Genomic DNA, 12,431 nt, shown 5'->3' with positions numbered 1-12,431 from the left:
TGTCATTATTCTTCCTTAACAGGCTTTCCAGTTTGTTGTACCTACATTAGCCAGACCGTAGGAACTTTTTAATCCATTTCATGTCTTAGTAAGATCTGATGATGATCATCCTAAAAATCTGCCCTCTCTTGATAACTGAAACATTGCCTTGGCATTTTACTGAATTCTATAAATTCTACTTCTTTATTTAAAGATGGTGTTATGAGCATTTAATGTAAAGATCTTATCGTAGTCACTGGCTCAGAATAATTGCTCAAAAACTGGCATATATTACTATTATGACATCATCATCATTATCATCATCACTTAATTTCTTGGTTGGTTTTTCTTCTTCCTGATCTATAGTAGTAATGGCCTTCCAAGTATCCATTCTTGATCTTTTAGTCTTTGTCCACTCCCTCCTTTGTATGAAAATCACCCACTCAAGTAAGTTGGACTATCTTATCTAACCTAACTCTCTAGCCCCAAATACTTACTAAGGTTTCAGTTTTCTATTTCTATCTGCTTAAAAGATCTTTACACAAATAGGATATTCTTTCACCATCACAAATGGAATATGTGCGCACTCACCTAATTGCTCTTCCAAAGTGCTTTATCTGCTTGCATGCTTGCTTACCACCCCCAGCTAACTTGGCTATCTTCGGGTAATCCTGCTCCTATCTCGTCAAAAGACACCAAGACAGTATTTTTCTTGCATTTGTCTTTTCATCTTTAGCAAATCAATACCATTGTCTTCTAATTGCCTCCTAATGGAACCTTAATCTGCCATGAAACCTAAGTCCAATTCTTCACTGATACTCTTGTAAGAATGATTTCTAATGTCTTTTTTTTAATTTGCTTGTTTGTTTCAGAGCTTACAAACCTCCCTTATGCTGTTCATTTTACATTTAAGTATATCTATGTAGTTTCCAGATTAATAATGTCTGAAACATTTATCTATCCCAACTTTTTCCCCCTACAACTACTCTGTATTAATGTAGTTTCAATCAGTCTGGATCCTACCGTGCCAGCTTAAAATCAGAATGAGTAACTATTGATTCTAGAACACTGGCCCATGCTTTGACTCCTTATGTGGAAATTCTTCCACATATTCTCTTTACCTATCTATGTTTTGTGTTTCCTTCAAGACAGCTAAATATTCATTGTTTTATAAAGCTTTTCCTTGAGAGTATGGTTAATTTTGCCTCTCTCTTTTCTAATTATCACACCTTGTTAAGTACAACATAGGTTCATTATATGCTATCTCTAATTATAGCATCATCTGGGGTAAATGCTTTTATGGCCTTATAAAATGTACTTTTGGTTACTCCCCAAATATTCTCAATTATCTCTCCCTTCTTTGTAATTCTCTGTGCCAAAATTCAGCCATACCAAAGTTCAGGTTCTTTTAATTATTTTCAAGAACTATCACCTCTGGCCTCTTCATAATCAGTATTTGCTTTTCCTCGAATCCATCCTGAATGCTATTGACAAGTTTATGTTTCCAAAACTAAAATCACGTCATTTAAAAAACCTGTTTATAACAAAAGCGACATTCATAGTGGTCTCTTACCTGTTTAGTAAATATTCCCTTTGGTTGTGAACCCTGGATCTTTCTTTATTGTCCTCCAAATATCTAAAATAACTATGCCAACTGTCCCAATCTCTAACTCCTGGAATTCCATTATTCAAAATCATGTGTCAGCAGGCTTTTCTAGATTTTTTAAATTGTATCCTTTAACATTCTCTGCTTCTGGGATTTGGTCTTTGATTTTTCCTTAGTTACACTTCTTGTTTAGCCATCCGAACTCTTAAATCAGGATCAATTACAATTGCCTCATAAGAGTACTTGATTTCCAATAATATCCCACCTCAGTTCTTCCTAAATTCTACTGAAGTAATGATTATGCCAAATAAGACCTTTTTGATTCTCTTATTTTATTTCCCATTCTGCTTGGCTTCAATGCTTGTTTGATTGTCTGTCTTTTGCATCCTGTTGGGCCATGAAAAACTCAGAGTCTATGCTTTCGTCATGATCTCTTGCCACAGAAGATGGAGATGTACTGTTCAAACTATGAGAATTAAATATATCATCATTATCATCATTGCATATTTTCCACACAAATGAATTATATGAGTTCTGTTAATACTCTAGGCAGCTGCAATTAAATAATTTCATCACTAGAAAACATATAATAGATCAACATACCCATTGTTACTTACAATAAGGCAATCTCTTTAAAAATGTTTGTTGAGCTTCAGATACTGTGCTAAGTATTAAGAGCATAATGATAAACATGACAAATTTCCCATTGCTGAAGAGCTTTATATAGAGTGAAGGACACATAGAGCTATTATGCTACATGATAACATCAAAATGCATTCAAAAACAGGAAGGTTGAAGGAAAAGACAGACAACAGATGAAGGAGAGAGGAGTAGATGAAATATTGCTGTGAGTGTGACCATGAAGGATGGGATCTCTTCATTACGATGACGTTTGCTGTGGATGATAAAAAATATATATTTTTAAAGTTCTCCTAAAAATAAAGTTCTCCTAAATTTTGTATTTTATCTTATAAAAATTTCTCTGCTATGCTCATATGCTGTATCCCCATGCATATTTTGAAGATGTAATTCTAACTCCCCTCATTTCAATTAGATTTGCTTCTTTTGAACACATGATAAGCTTTCATTTTCATATTCTACTCGTTAAGTTCCTTCGTCAGCTTCTGAAATTGAAAGCATTCATAATTATAAGCTTACTTTGTGGCTTAGATGGCAAGGATGGGCATTTTTCAAATTAAAAAAATCATCTGCCTGGATAAATATCAAACCTAGAATTCAATCTCTAAATTACAGGCTGTTTGCAAATCGCTGCATGCCTGTGTGTTCCTCTCTCTAACTAACACCTTTCATGGATGGCATATGTTTTCCTCTGAAAATGAAATAGATAGAATGGTTGTTTGAACCCACTGAATGGAATGAATCTGTGAAGATGGTATGTTTCATGGGTCAGGACTACCCAGATATTCTAGTGTTCATTTGAGATCTCAGTTACCTTCTTGAATAGGTAAGTAGGTACTAAAGTGAAATTTTGAGATGAGAGTCAAAATTTTGAGATGAGAGTCACGCCAGCTGGCCTGGATATGAATCCCAACTTTGCCTCTTACCAACGGTGTGATTTTGTGCAAAAGAGTTAAACACTCTGCCACTATATAGTATGCCTACCTAATAGACTTTTAAGATTTAATGAGTTAGTAACACCTATATTCTGACTCCTAATAATAATTTAATACCTTCAAAATACTTTTATTGTGTTCACTTTTCAAGTTCCTGTTCACTAGATTTATTACTCAGATTTTTCTTCCATCAGTACATAGGTAATCTGGAGCTATAAATAGTTTTCCTGAGTTTTTCTTAGTTCTTTCTTCCTGAGAATTAACTGACACATTTAGAGCAATGAATACATCAATATTCCATAGTTCTGTCAGTAAAATTGGTTTATTTTTACCTTCCACAGACCATCTTATGGCCTATTTTCTTTCACTCTCTAAGTAAAATGTTAACTTTTGCTTAAAGTCTATTAACTTATTTATGATAGTAGTTACTATTTACACTAGAGTCTTTATTTAACTCTCCTTATTTCTCTCTCTTGATGAATTGAATGAATTGCCTGAAGGAGTGTAGGTTGTCTTCTCTGTATGGTTCATGTAGATCATAAGAAACTTTGACTGAATAAATTTAGAAGCAGCAAGGAAGTCACATTTAGTCTTGCATAACAAATAACAAGTCATGGTTCTGCAGTTGGAAACCCTTTGGCATGGACCAGATAACTTGCCAAAGGAAAAAAATTAAGTTTCATATTTTCCTTGAATGGCTCAGAAAAAATATATATCTAAGTACTGAAATTCTGCTGTCATATAAACTTAGACATACATGAAAAAATGTACATTTCACTTGGAACATTCTAAGTTGTTAATATATAAAAAGATACTTAAAGTTTTTTCCTTATTACTGCAGCTCACTAAAGCATACCTATCTCCTCTCTCCAAGAAAAATATTTTCATCAAAAAAGGTTTAACAAAAATGCTGTAGGATGGCAGCATTTTCGCGTAATGTGCCAACTCCATCCCTGTCTTGTAAGCTCAGATGTTTACAGTGCGGTAATCATATTAAACCACAACTCATAAAGTGAAAGAGCTAACGGAAAATCTCACTTGTATTTCTGAAACAAGCCAACTGTTTACACTTACATTTTTAAATTAATAGGTCATAAAGCAGCATCACAGAATTATGTGTATTACACATATTTTCTGTAGAAAAATGCAAATCATCTTCCCTTTTTGAGTTTATTTGGAATTAAAATCAAAGCATACTATGTACTTTTTCCATTAGAAATCTAATACAATCATTTTATACTTGAACTTTATTTTGGTAATAATTGTATACTCACTACTCTTATAAGGGAGAACAAAACGTATTAGCATGTCTATCCCTAATCTAATATTATGGAAGAGTAAGGATTTTTTTTTCTTTTTCTTTTTTCTTTTCTTTTCTTTCTTTCTTTTTTTTTTTTTTTTTTTTTTTTTTTTTTAAATGAGGTTTCGCTCTTGTTGCCCAGGCTGGAGTACAGTGGCACAATCTCAGCTCACTGCAACCTCCGTCGCCCGGGTTCAAGCTATTTTCCTGCCTCAGCCTCCTGAGTAGCTGGGATTACAGGCATGCACCACCATGCCCGGCTGATTTTATATTTTTAGTAGAGACTGGGTTTCACCATGTTCGTCAGGCTGGTTTCGAATTCCTGACCTCAGGTGACACACCCACCTCAGTCTCCCAAAGTGCTGGGATTACAGGCGTGAGCCACGGTGCCCAGCCTAGGATATTCTACACACAGAAAAGTAAACCTGAAAGATTATATACCAATATATGAATTGTACTTGCTCTAGGGTACCAAATCATGGGATTTCACCTTATAGCTTATACATTTCAGTATTCTCAAAATGTTTTTACCTTGAACATATGTTACTTTAGAAATTGGGGTTAATATATAAAAGGATGTTTTAGTAGGACATTTAAAATTTGCTTCCTCATACTGAAATTCACTAAAACATAACTATCTCCTTTCTCCAAGAAAAATATTTTCATCAAAAAGGTTTAACAAAAAGTGCTGTAGGATAGCAGCATTTTCATTTAATATGCCAACTCCATCCCGTAAAAGCAGAAGCAATGTCATGCCTTTTAAAATATATTTCATTCTCTCATATTGTCATGGGCTGTATGCCATCAGAGATATAACCTTAACATTTGAGAGTACTTAGCGTCCGTTTAAACTATGGTAAAAATTAATTTAACAACACATAACTTTCAGTCAAGCTAGATGTGCTCAAAGACAAATCTCTGACAAAGACTGATGAAAATGAGTTCAAATTTAAAGAAGTGAAATATATTTATTGTTGGCTGTTCCTTTGAGGACATAAAGACTATTTAATATGTTTTAAGAAAACTAATTTGTTTTCAACCAAAATGTCCCAGGTTTTGATTCCATTTCTTTCTCCTTAGAATATCTTAAGATACCACACAAACTCTTAAGTTTGTTTGTCCCTCAAATATCAGTTTAGCTATCTCCTCAGTTAGTTGTTTCTACATATAGTGAAACAATGACACTTGATATTAATTTCTTGCTCACACTTTAGCACATAAGCTCTAGCAGCTCTTTTTCCCTTTGATTTATTTGATATGAGCTTTTCTGAAAGAACTCAATAATGGTGATTGGAAGCACCTACAAGGGTGAGAAGAAGCACCACATTTCGCAAGACCTAGGTTGAAACTGACACAGTGGTACTGGCTACGGGGGGAAGTGTGTTCTTCCCTTGGAGGTGGGGTTGGAGAGTAGACAGCAGATTGTTGTGACTAGTGGTTGAAGCTACTGCAGCTATGTCTACTACTGTGCTAGGTGCTGGAGACAGGAGAAAAGGCAGTGTCATGATAAATGCCATACATGAAAGACACATGAGAATTATTGTAGAAACAGACAGTCAAGGACTTCCATCTTTTGGAAGAGTTGGAAAAATCTTTATGAAATCAATAATATTAGAACAAGGTCTGGAGAGAATGTATGAGTTCACAAGAACAGATAGGTGAGGGTATTTTGGTAAGAAGGCACAATACATATAAAATATGGAAATACAGAGTCACAGAAAACAGCATCACATGAAGAAAACATGTGAAGTATATGAATTGAGAGTGTATTTCAAAGGGAAAAGTACCAGGATTGAGACTGGAAATATAAACCTAGAGAGGCCTTGATTATAATGTCAAAATATATGGAATTTATTGTGTGGATTATTATGAGTTACCTTATACTATATAACTACCACAAAATATAGTGGCTGAACACAAACATCTAACAGCATAGCAAACTCATAAAAAATTTACTGGCTTAACACAACACTATTTTTTAGTTCATGATTTTGTGCATCAGCCATAGGGACTGGGTTCAGGGAAGGACTTCTCCTGGTCTCACCTGGAACTCTCGTTTGTCTGAAGTATTACTGGGTAGGAAGGAGACCCATTTGATGATGGACTATGTGAGATCTCATCCTCCAGCGGACCAGCCCGCGCTTGGTTCTATGGGGAAGGCGGAGATCCCAGGACAGCAGGTGGAATTCGGCAAGGCTCTTGAGGCCTAGAGTTGGAATGTGTATATCAACAGCTTTGTTGTTGTATTCCATTGGCCAAAGCAGTCACAAGACCAATCCAGAGACAATAGATTTTATTTCTTGATATAATAGTAAGAGCTTCAAAGTCACATTACACAAGGAAAAAAGCTAAAAGGAGGGAAAAGTTGTATCCATTTTTGCAATGTATCAGAAGGGACCTTTGAATAATTTGATAGGTACAGTGGGTATAAACTGTGTGCTGGATTTAGATAAGATGATTTCAAATCTCATCACCTGGCCTCCAGGTAACAAAATGCTGAAAGAAGAAAAAAAAAATAAGAAATATAGAAACCGGAAACATCAGAACAACTCTGATTGTCATAAAAAGAGGATAATAGAAAATACGTCTTCCTAAGTGACCCTAAAAACCCATTCTTCTTGTTTCTCCTGCTGACCAAGCAGAAAGCACTCCCAGTTAAAAAAAAAAATCTTCATATCAAGTCTCATATGCCAGTAATATAATAAAATAAATACTAATTTCAATTAAAAATTATTTTCTTTAAAATAAAAAAATTCAATGTTAACAGGCATTCATTATACATGCATAAACCATAGTTAGTATAAATGGAGAATAGCTGACTAATTTGGGAACAATATAGCTAGCCAGAAGTGGCAGGAGAATGAACCTAGTTTTGAGACACTGATCAGAATGTAAATCCATTTTTTATTGTTGTTTTCTAGAAGTGGAAGAACTAAGAAAAAGGAAGATCACTATCACCAGCTGAGGCAGGGAGGGGCAGAACCCAGCACTGCTGAGATCATTTCCCTTTAGACAGGCCACAGCTGGGCGTCCAGGGGTTGCTCATGAGGGTACAAGTGAGGAGTGGATGGAGCCAACGGAGCACAGAGACCTTGGCCCTGGGCATGGTTAGACATTTTTTCCCAGGGACTTTTAAAATTTCAGTAGTAGTTATTTGCTTCAATGAGGCTTTAAAAGACTTGTGCTATTTTCAAGTCTTTTAAGTCTCTTTTGTTTGGTTTGATTTTTCTCTTAAGTATGCCCCTTCTATACTTTTATATAAAACTACCATGTACTGGGAAGAGCATGTGTCGAGAGTGGTATCCATCCCTCAGTATAAGCACTGTGTGTGAGAAATTGAATGCTTGTAAGTTGAGCTGAAATATGCTCCTCCCCCATGTGTCTATTGACATGCAATAGATAGGTGGTGGAGTGGATGGAAGTAAGAGATGATGTTGAGTTTGAGGTATGTGGTCTCTCCCAGAGCAAGGAGCCATAGCAGAGACTGAGAGGGCACATAGAGCTAGATGTGGAGACTGATACAGGGTGCCTGTAACAAAGAAGGTGGGAGAAAAGTATCCTGTCCTACATGATAGGTTGACCCAGAACAGGGCTTGTCCTCTCATTGTCCCTGACATCCTATGGAAAGAAACAAAACCAAAGCAAGTAACTTACTTTCATAGGAACTTCAGGGAATATCAGGCCCTAATTCTCTATTAAAAATGACAGAGTATGGCCAGGTGCAGTGGCCTAGGCCTGTAATCCCAGCACTTTGGGAGGCCGAGGCAGGCGGATCACCTGAGGTTGGGAGTTCAAGACCACCTGACCAACATGGAGAAACCTCGTCTCTACTAAAGATACAAAATTAGCCGGGGTGGTGGCACATGCCTGTAATCCCAGCTACTCAGGAGGCTGAGGCAGGAGAATTGCTTGAACACAGGAGGCGGAGGTTGCAGTGAGTCGAGATTGCACCATTGCACTCCAGCCTGGGCCACAAGAGCGAAACTCTGTCTCAAAGAAAAAAAAAAAAAAATGACAGAGTATGCAAGGTTATTTCATAACCTACCTGCTACACCTTCCTGCTCTTAGAATGTATGAGAAGGTGGATGGGACTAAAAAATCATGCAGACAAGCAAGTTTATGTTTTGTAGTTGTAGCCACATCCTGGAACAGAGTCAGGCTTCCTTGGCTTAACCTGAACCCCCTCATTCTTCCCAGACCCTGTGTAGCCTGTTTTCAGGTTTTTCTTCTCCCTTTCTTCCTCTCTGAGCCCTCCCCTGCATAAGCTCAAGATGGACGGTGGCTGTGTGTAGCAAAGCATGCACTTTTCTCTTTGGTAATAATGAGCAGACTAATGAAAAAATAAATTTCAACCATCACAGCAAATATGATGAGCAGTCACTCATTTCACACATCTGAGCTACCAGATTTCTATTTGTGTAGTTCACATAATCAGAAAAAAATATATTATTAATACAGAAAATGTGAATCAGCAAGAGAATCTGGTGAGGCACATTTTCTCACACACTGAGTAAGCCAGTGAATTCACCTGGTGCTTCCGATCCCACTTTCAGACCTGACCATCCCATTCTCAAGAGCTGTGTCAGGGATTTTAGCTTTTCCTCTTGCAGCTTTATTGTTTTAAGACCTGCTCCTCACCTTTAAGCAAACATTTCCACATCCTGCCTAATGTAGACACGCCTTTAGAGATAATAACTGGAAATTACAGTTATTTTGTGTCATCAGTCTTGGTGTTTGAGATATCAACTTATAAAATTTTAGGATACAATAGCCAAAAAATGTTAAATGTAATTATCATTGGTAGCTATATGCAAATTTTTAAACAGAATATAAATTTTATTTAAAATATAATAAAATAGGAATTATTTAGATTAATTGTTCTTAAATAGGTTTTTAAACAATTGTATTATATAATTGGTGAATTAGACTACACGATTATTAAAATTATAAAGGCATCTTATTAAATGACATTTCAGCCAAAGAAGGCAGAAAATAAATGGTTACTGAAAATGTGTCAGACATAGCGATAGCTTCCAAGCTAAATTCTTCATTAAGAATAAGTTTAATTTACACTATTTTCAAGTTCAAATAAAGTACTTGTTAGCTACTAATGGACAGAAGATTGATTTGAACTCAGAAGTCTGTGGGCCCAAAATACGTACATCTTCCACTGTTACTTTTGAAGATTATTTTTAACACAATGCAGCAAGTAGAACATTTCTGAAAATCAATTTGGTATTAATTTGATCTTAAGGTGTGTCTAATATGCTGAAGGAATATTCCTCTTCTGGAACCCTGTAAACACTGTATTGTACTAATACTTGAAAAAGAAAACCAGGGTTCCCACTTGACTCTATTATTAATTTGCTGTGCTATCTTGGGAATACAACTTATTCACTAAGCACCCCTTCTGTGTATTACTAAAGAAGCAAAATTAATGTACTCAGTTTTACAATTAAATTTTTATTATATATAACTATAGTATTATTATGCTCATATTTTGGTTTAAGCATTAGAGTAAGAGAGAAAATGTATTTACATTTCTGTAAAACAGATTTTCTTACACAGAAAACCTATATCTAAACTGAGACTCTTCTTCAGTGACCAAGAAAAATAAAGGTTTGCATATAAGGACATGAGTGTGATAATTATCCTAGCTAATTAGCAACCCTAAGTTGGGTAGATGGTAGATGGCAAGTTCTGATGAAAGGTGATCAAAGCATAGGTCTAACAGATTGGAAACTTATAAATTTAATTGATAAACTTTCCTTTTCAAACATAAAATAATTATTTAATTTTTTTAAATATGACAATCTACTTGATCACTATATGGGAAGCCATCCCATACTCACATTGATATCTTTGTGGATTCATCTCAGATGTATGTAGGGAGGCATCTTCCATTTCTCGATCCTAGCGGTCCCTGTTAATCTTGTTTACCTGTTACCCGAGTTTTGCACAATAAAGGGCATATGTTGATTGCCTTTTCCCGCTCAAGTTGATATTTCCCTGGCTCTTCAAATTCTGAGTAATTTTGATTTGTGTCCTAAACAATAGATATTTGAATGGTATTAGATTACTCATTAGAAAATGTCAAGACCAGAAGGAAATGGAACAATATTTTCCCAGCTTTACTGAGCTACAATTGACAATAAAAATTGTTTACATTTAAGATATATATAATGTTTTGATGTCCATACACATTGTGAAATGATGATCACAATCAACTTAATTAACGTATCTATCACTTTACATAGTTACCTACTTTCTGGGGGGGAGCAATATTTTTAAGTTCTAAAAGGAAAGATTATCAACCCAGACTTTATCTATGTAGTGAAACTATCTTTAAAAAATGAAAGTTAAATAATGAAATTAAGAAAATTAATTGCTAGCAGATCTTTACAAAGAGAATCATTAAAGGACTTTTTGTTGTTGCTGTTGAGACGGTGTTTTGCTCTTGTTGCCCAGGTTGGAGTGCAACGGCGCAATCTCGGCCCACTGCAACCTCCACCTCCCAGGTTCAAGCCATTCTTCCCCCTCAGCCTCCTTAGTAGCTGGGATTACAGGCGCATGCCACCACGCCCAGCTAATTTTTTGTATTTTTAGTAGAGACAGGGTTTCGCCATGTTGGCCAGGCTGGTCTTGAACTTCTGACCTCAGGTGGTCCACCCACCTCGGCCTCCCAAAGTGCTGGGATCACAGGCAAGAGCCACCGTGCCCAGCCTTCAAAGACCTTTAGACAGAATACCAGAGGGAAATTTGAAACATTAGTAATGAAAGTAGAGCAACATAAATGGTACTAGTGAGTAAATGTTATAGACTATCATTTTCCTCTGGAGTGTTTAAAACATGTTTGAGAGTGGAAAGAAAATTATAACATTGTTGATAGTATTTTAGTTCTACGTAGTTGTAATACATAAGACAACTCAAAATAAAGGAGGATAGAGACCCAAAGGCTGGTAAGCTTTCTGAATTCCACATGCAGTGGTGAAATACTGATTTTAGTTGGGCATTACAAATATAAGTATAATGTATATTGGTTATAGTAGGAGTTAGACATGAGCAGGGCAAGAGAAGCACCCCGGTGTCCCCACCAGGAATGTCAGGGAACCATTAGATGATGGGCAGGTGGTATTTACACTGGTTCTCTCAAATAATAATTGGCTGCAGCTGGCGCCAGGGAACGGCCCTCTCCCAATAGATAGAAAAAACCTGAAACGTGATTAGCAGCTTCCCAATACAATGTCAGAAGTCGGGTGAGTAGGCTCAAGCATGCACATTAAGAGGCAAAATGGCAGAGTTCAACTGGTATATGACCTTCTAGGGACATGTGACTGGTCAGGGAGGAATGCCTCAAGTGAGCATGTACACAACTCCAGTAAACACACTTCCTATGCTCCCCTCCCAAGGGCTAGCAGGCCACTGCACATGCGGACAGCTTACCCCAAGGGAAGAATCGGGAGAAATAAGGCAAGACCCCGGAAGCATGCCAAAATATAAAACCCCAAGTCAAAATGTCAAACTGTGCATGTGATCTCTCAAGTCTCCTGCTTTACTTCCTTTCATTCCTGCTCTAAAACTTTTTTTTTTTTTTTTGTTTGTTTGTTTTTGAGACTGAGTCTCGCTCTGTCTCCCAGGCTGGAGTGCAGTGGAATGATCTCGGCTCATTGTAAGCTCTGCCTCCCAGGTTCACGCCATTCTCCTGCCTCAGCCTCCCTAAAGCTTTTTAATAAACTTTGACTCCTGCTCTAAAACTTGGGTAGAGCTCTCTTTCTGCCTTATGTCCCTCAGTCAAATTCTTTCTTCTGAGGAGGCAAGAATTGAGGTTGCTGCACACCTACATAAATTTGCTGTCTGTAATATACTGTAATTCCTCAAACAAATGTTAAAAATAACCACAAAAAGACAAAGTACATTATTAAAACCACAATTAAGGCTGGCACAGTGGCTCACACCTGTAATCCCAGCACTC

This window comes from Pan paniscus, chromosome 22 (genome assembly GCF_029289425.2).
Source record: "Pan paniscus chromosome 22, NHGRI_mPanPan1-v2.0_pri, whole genome shotgun sequence".
NCBI lineage: Eukaryota > Metazoa > Chordata > Mammalia > Primates > Hominidae > Pan > Pan paniscus.
This window is presented reverse-complemented; position numbering follows the sequence as displayed.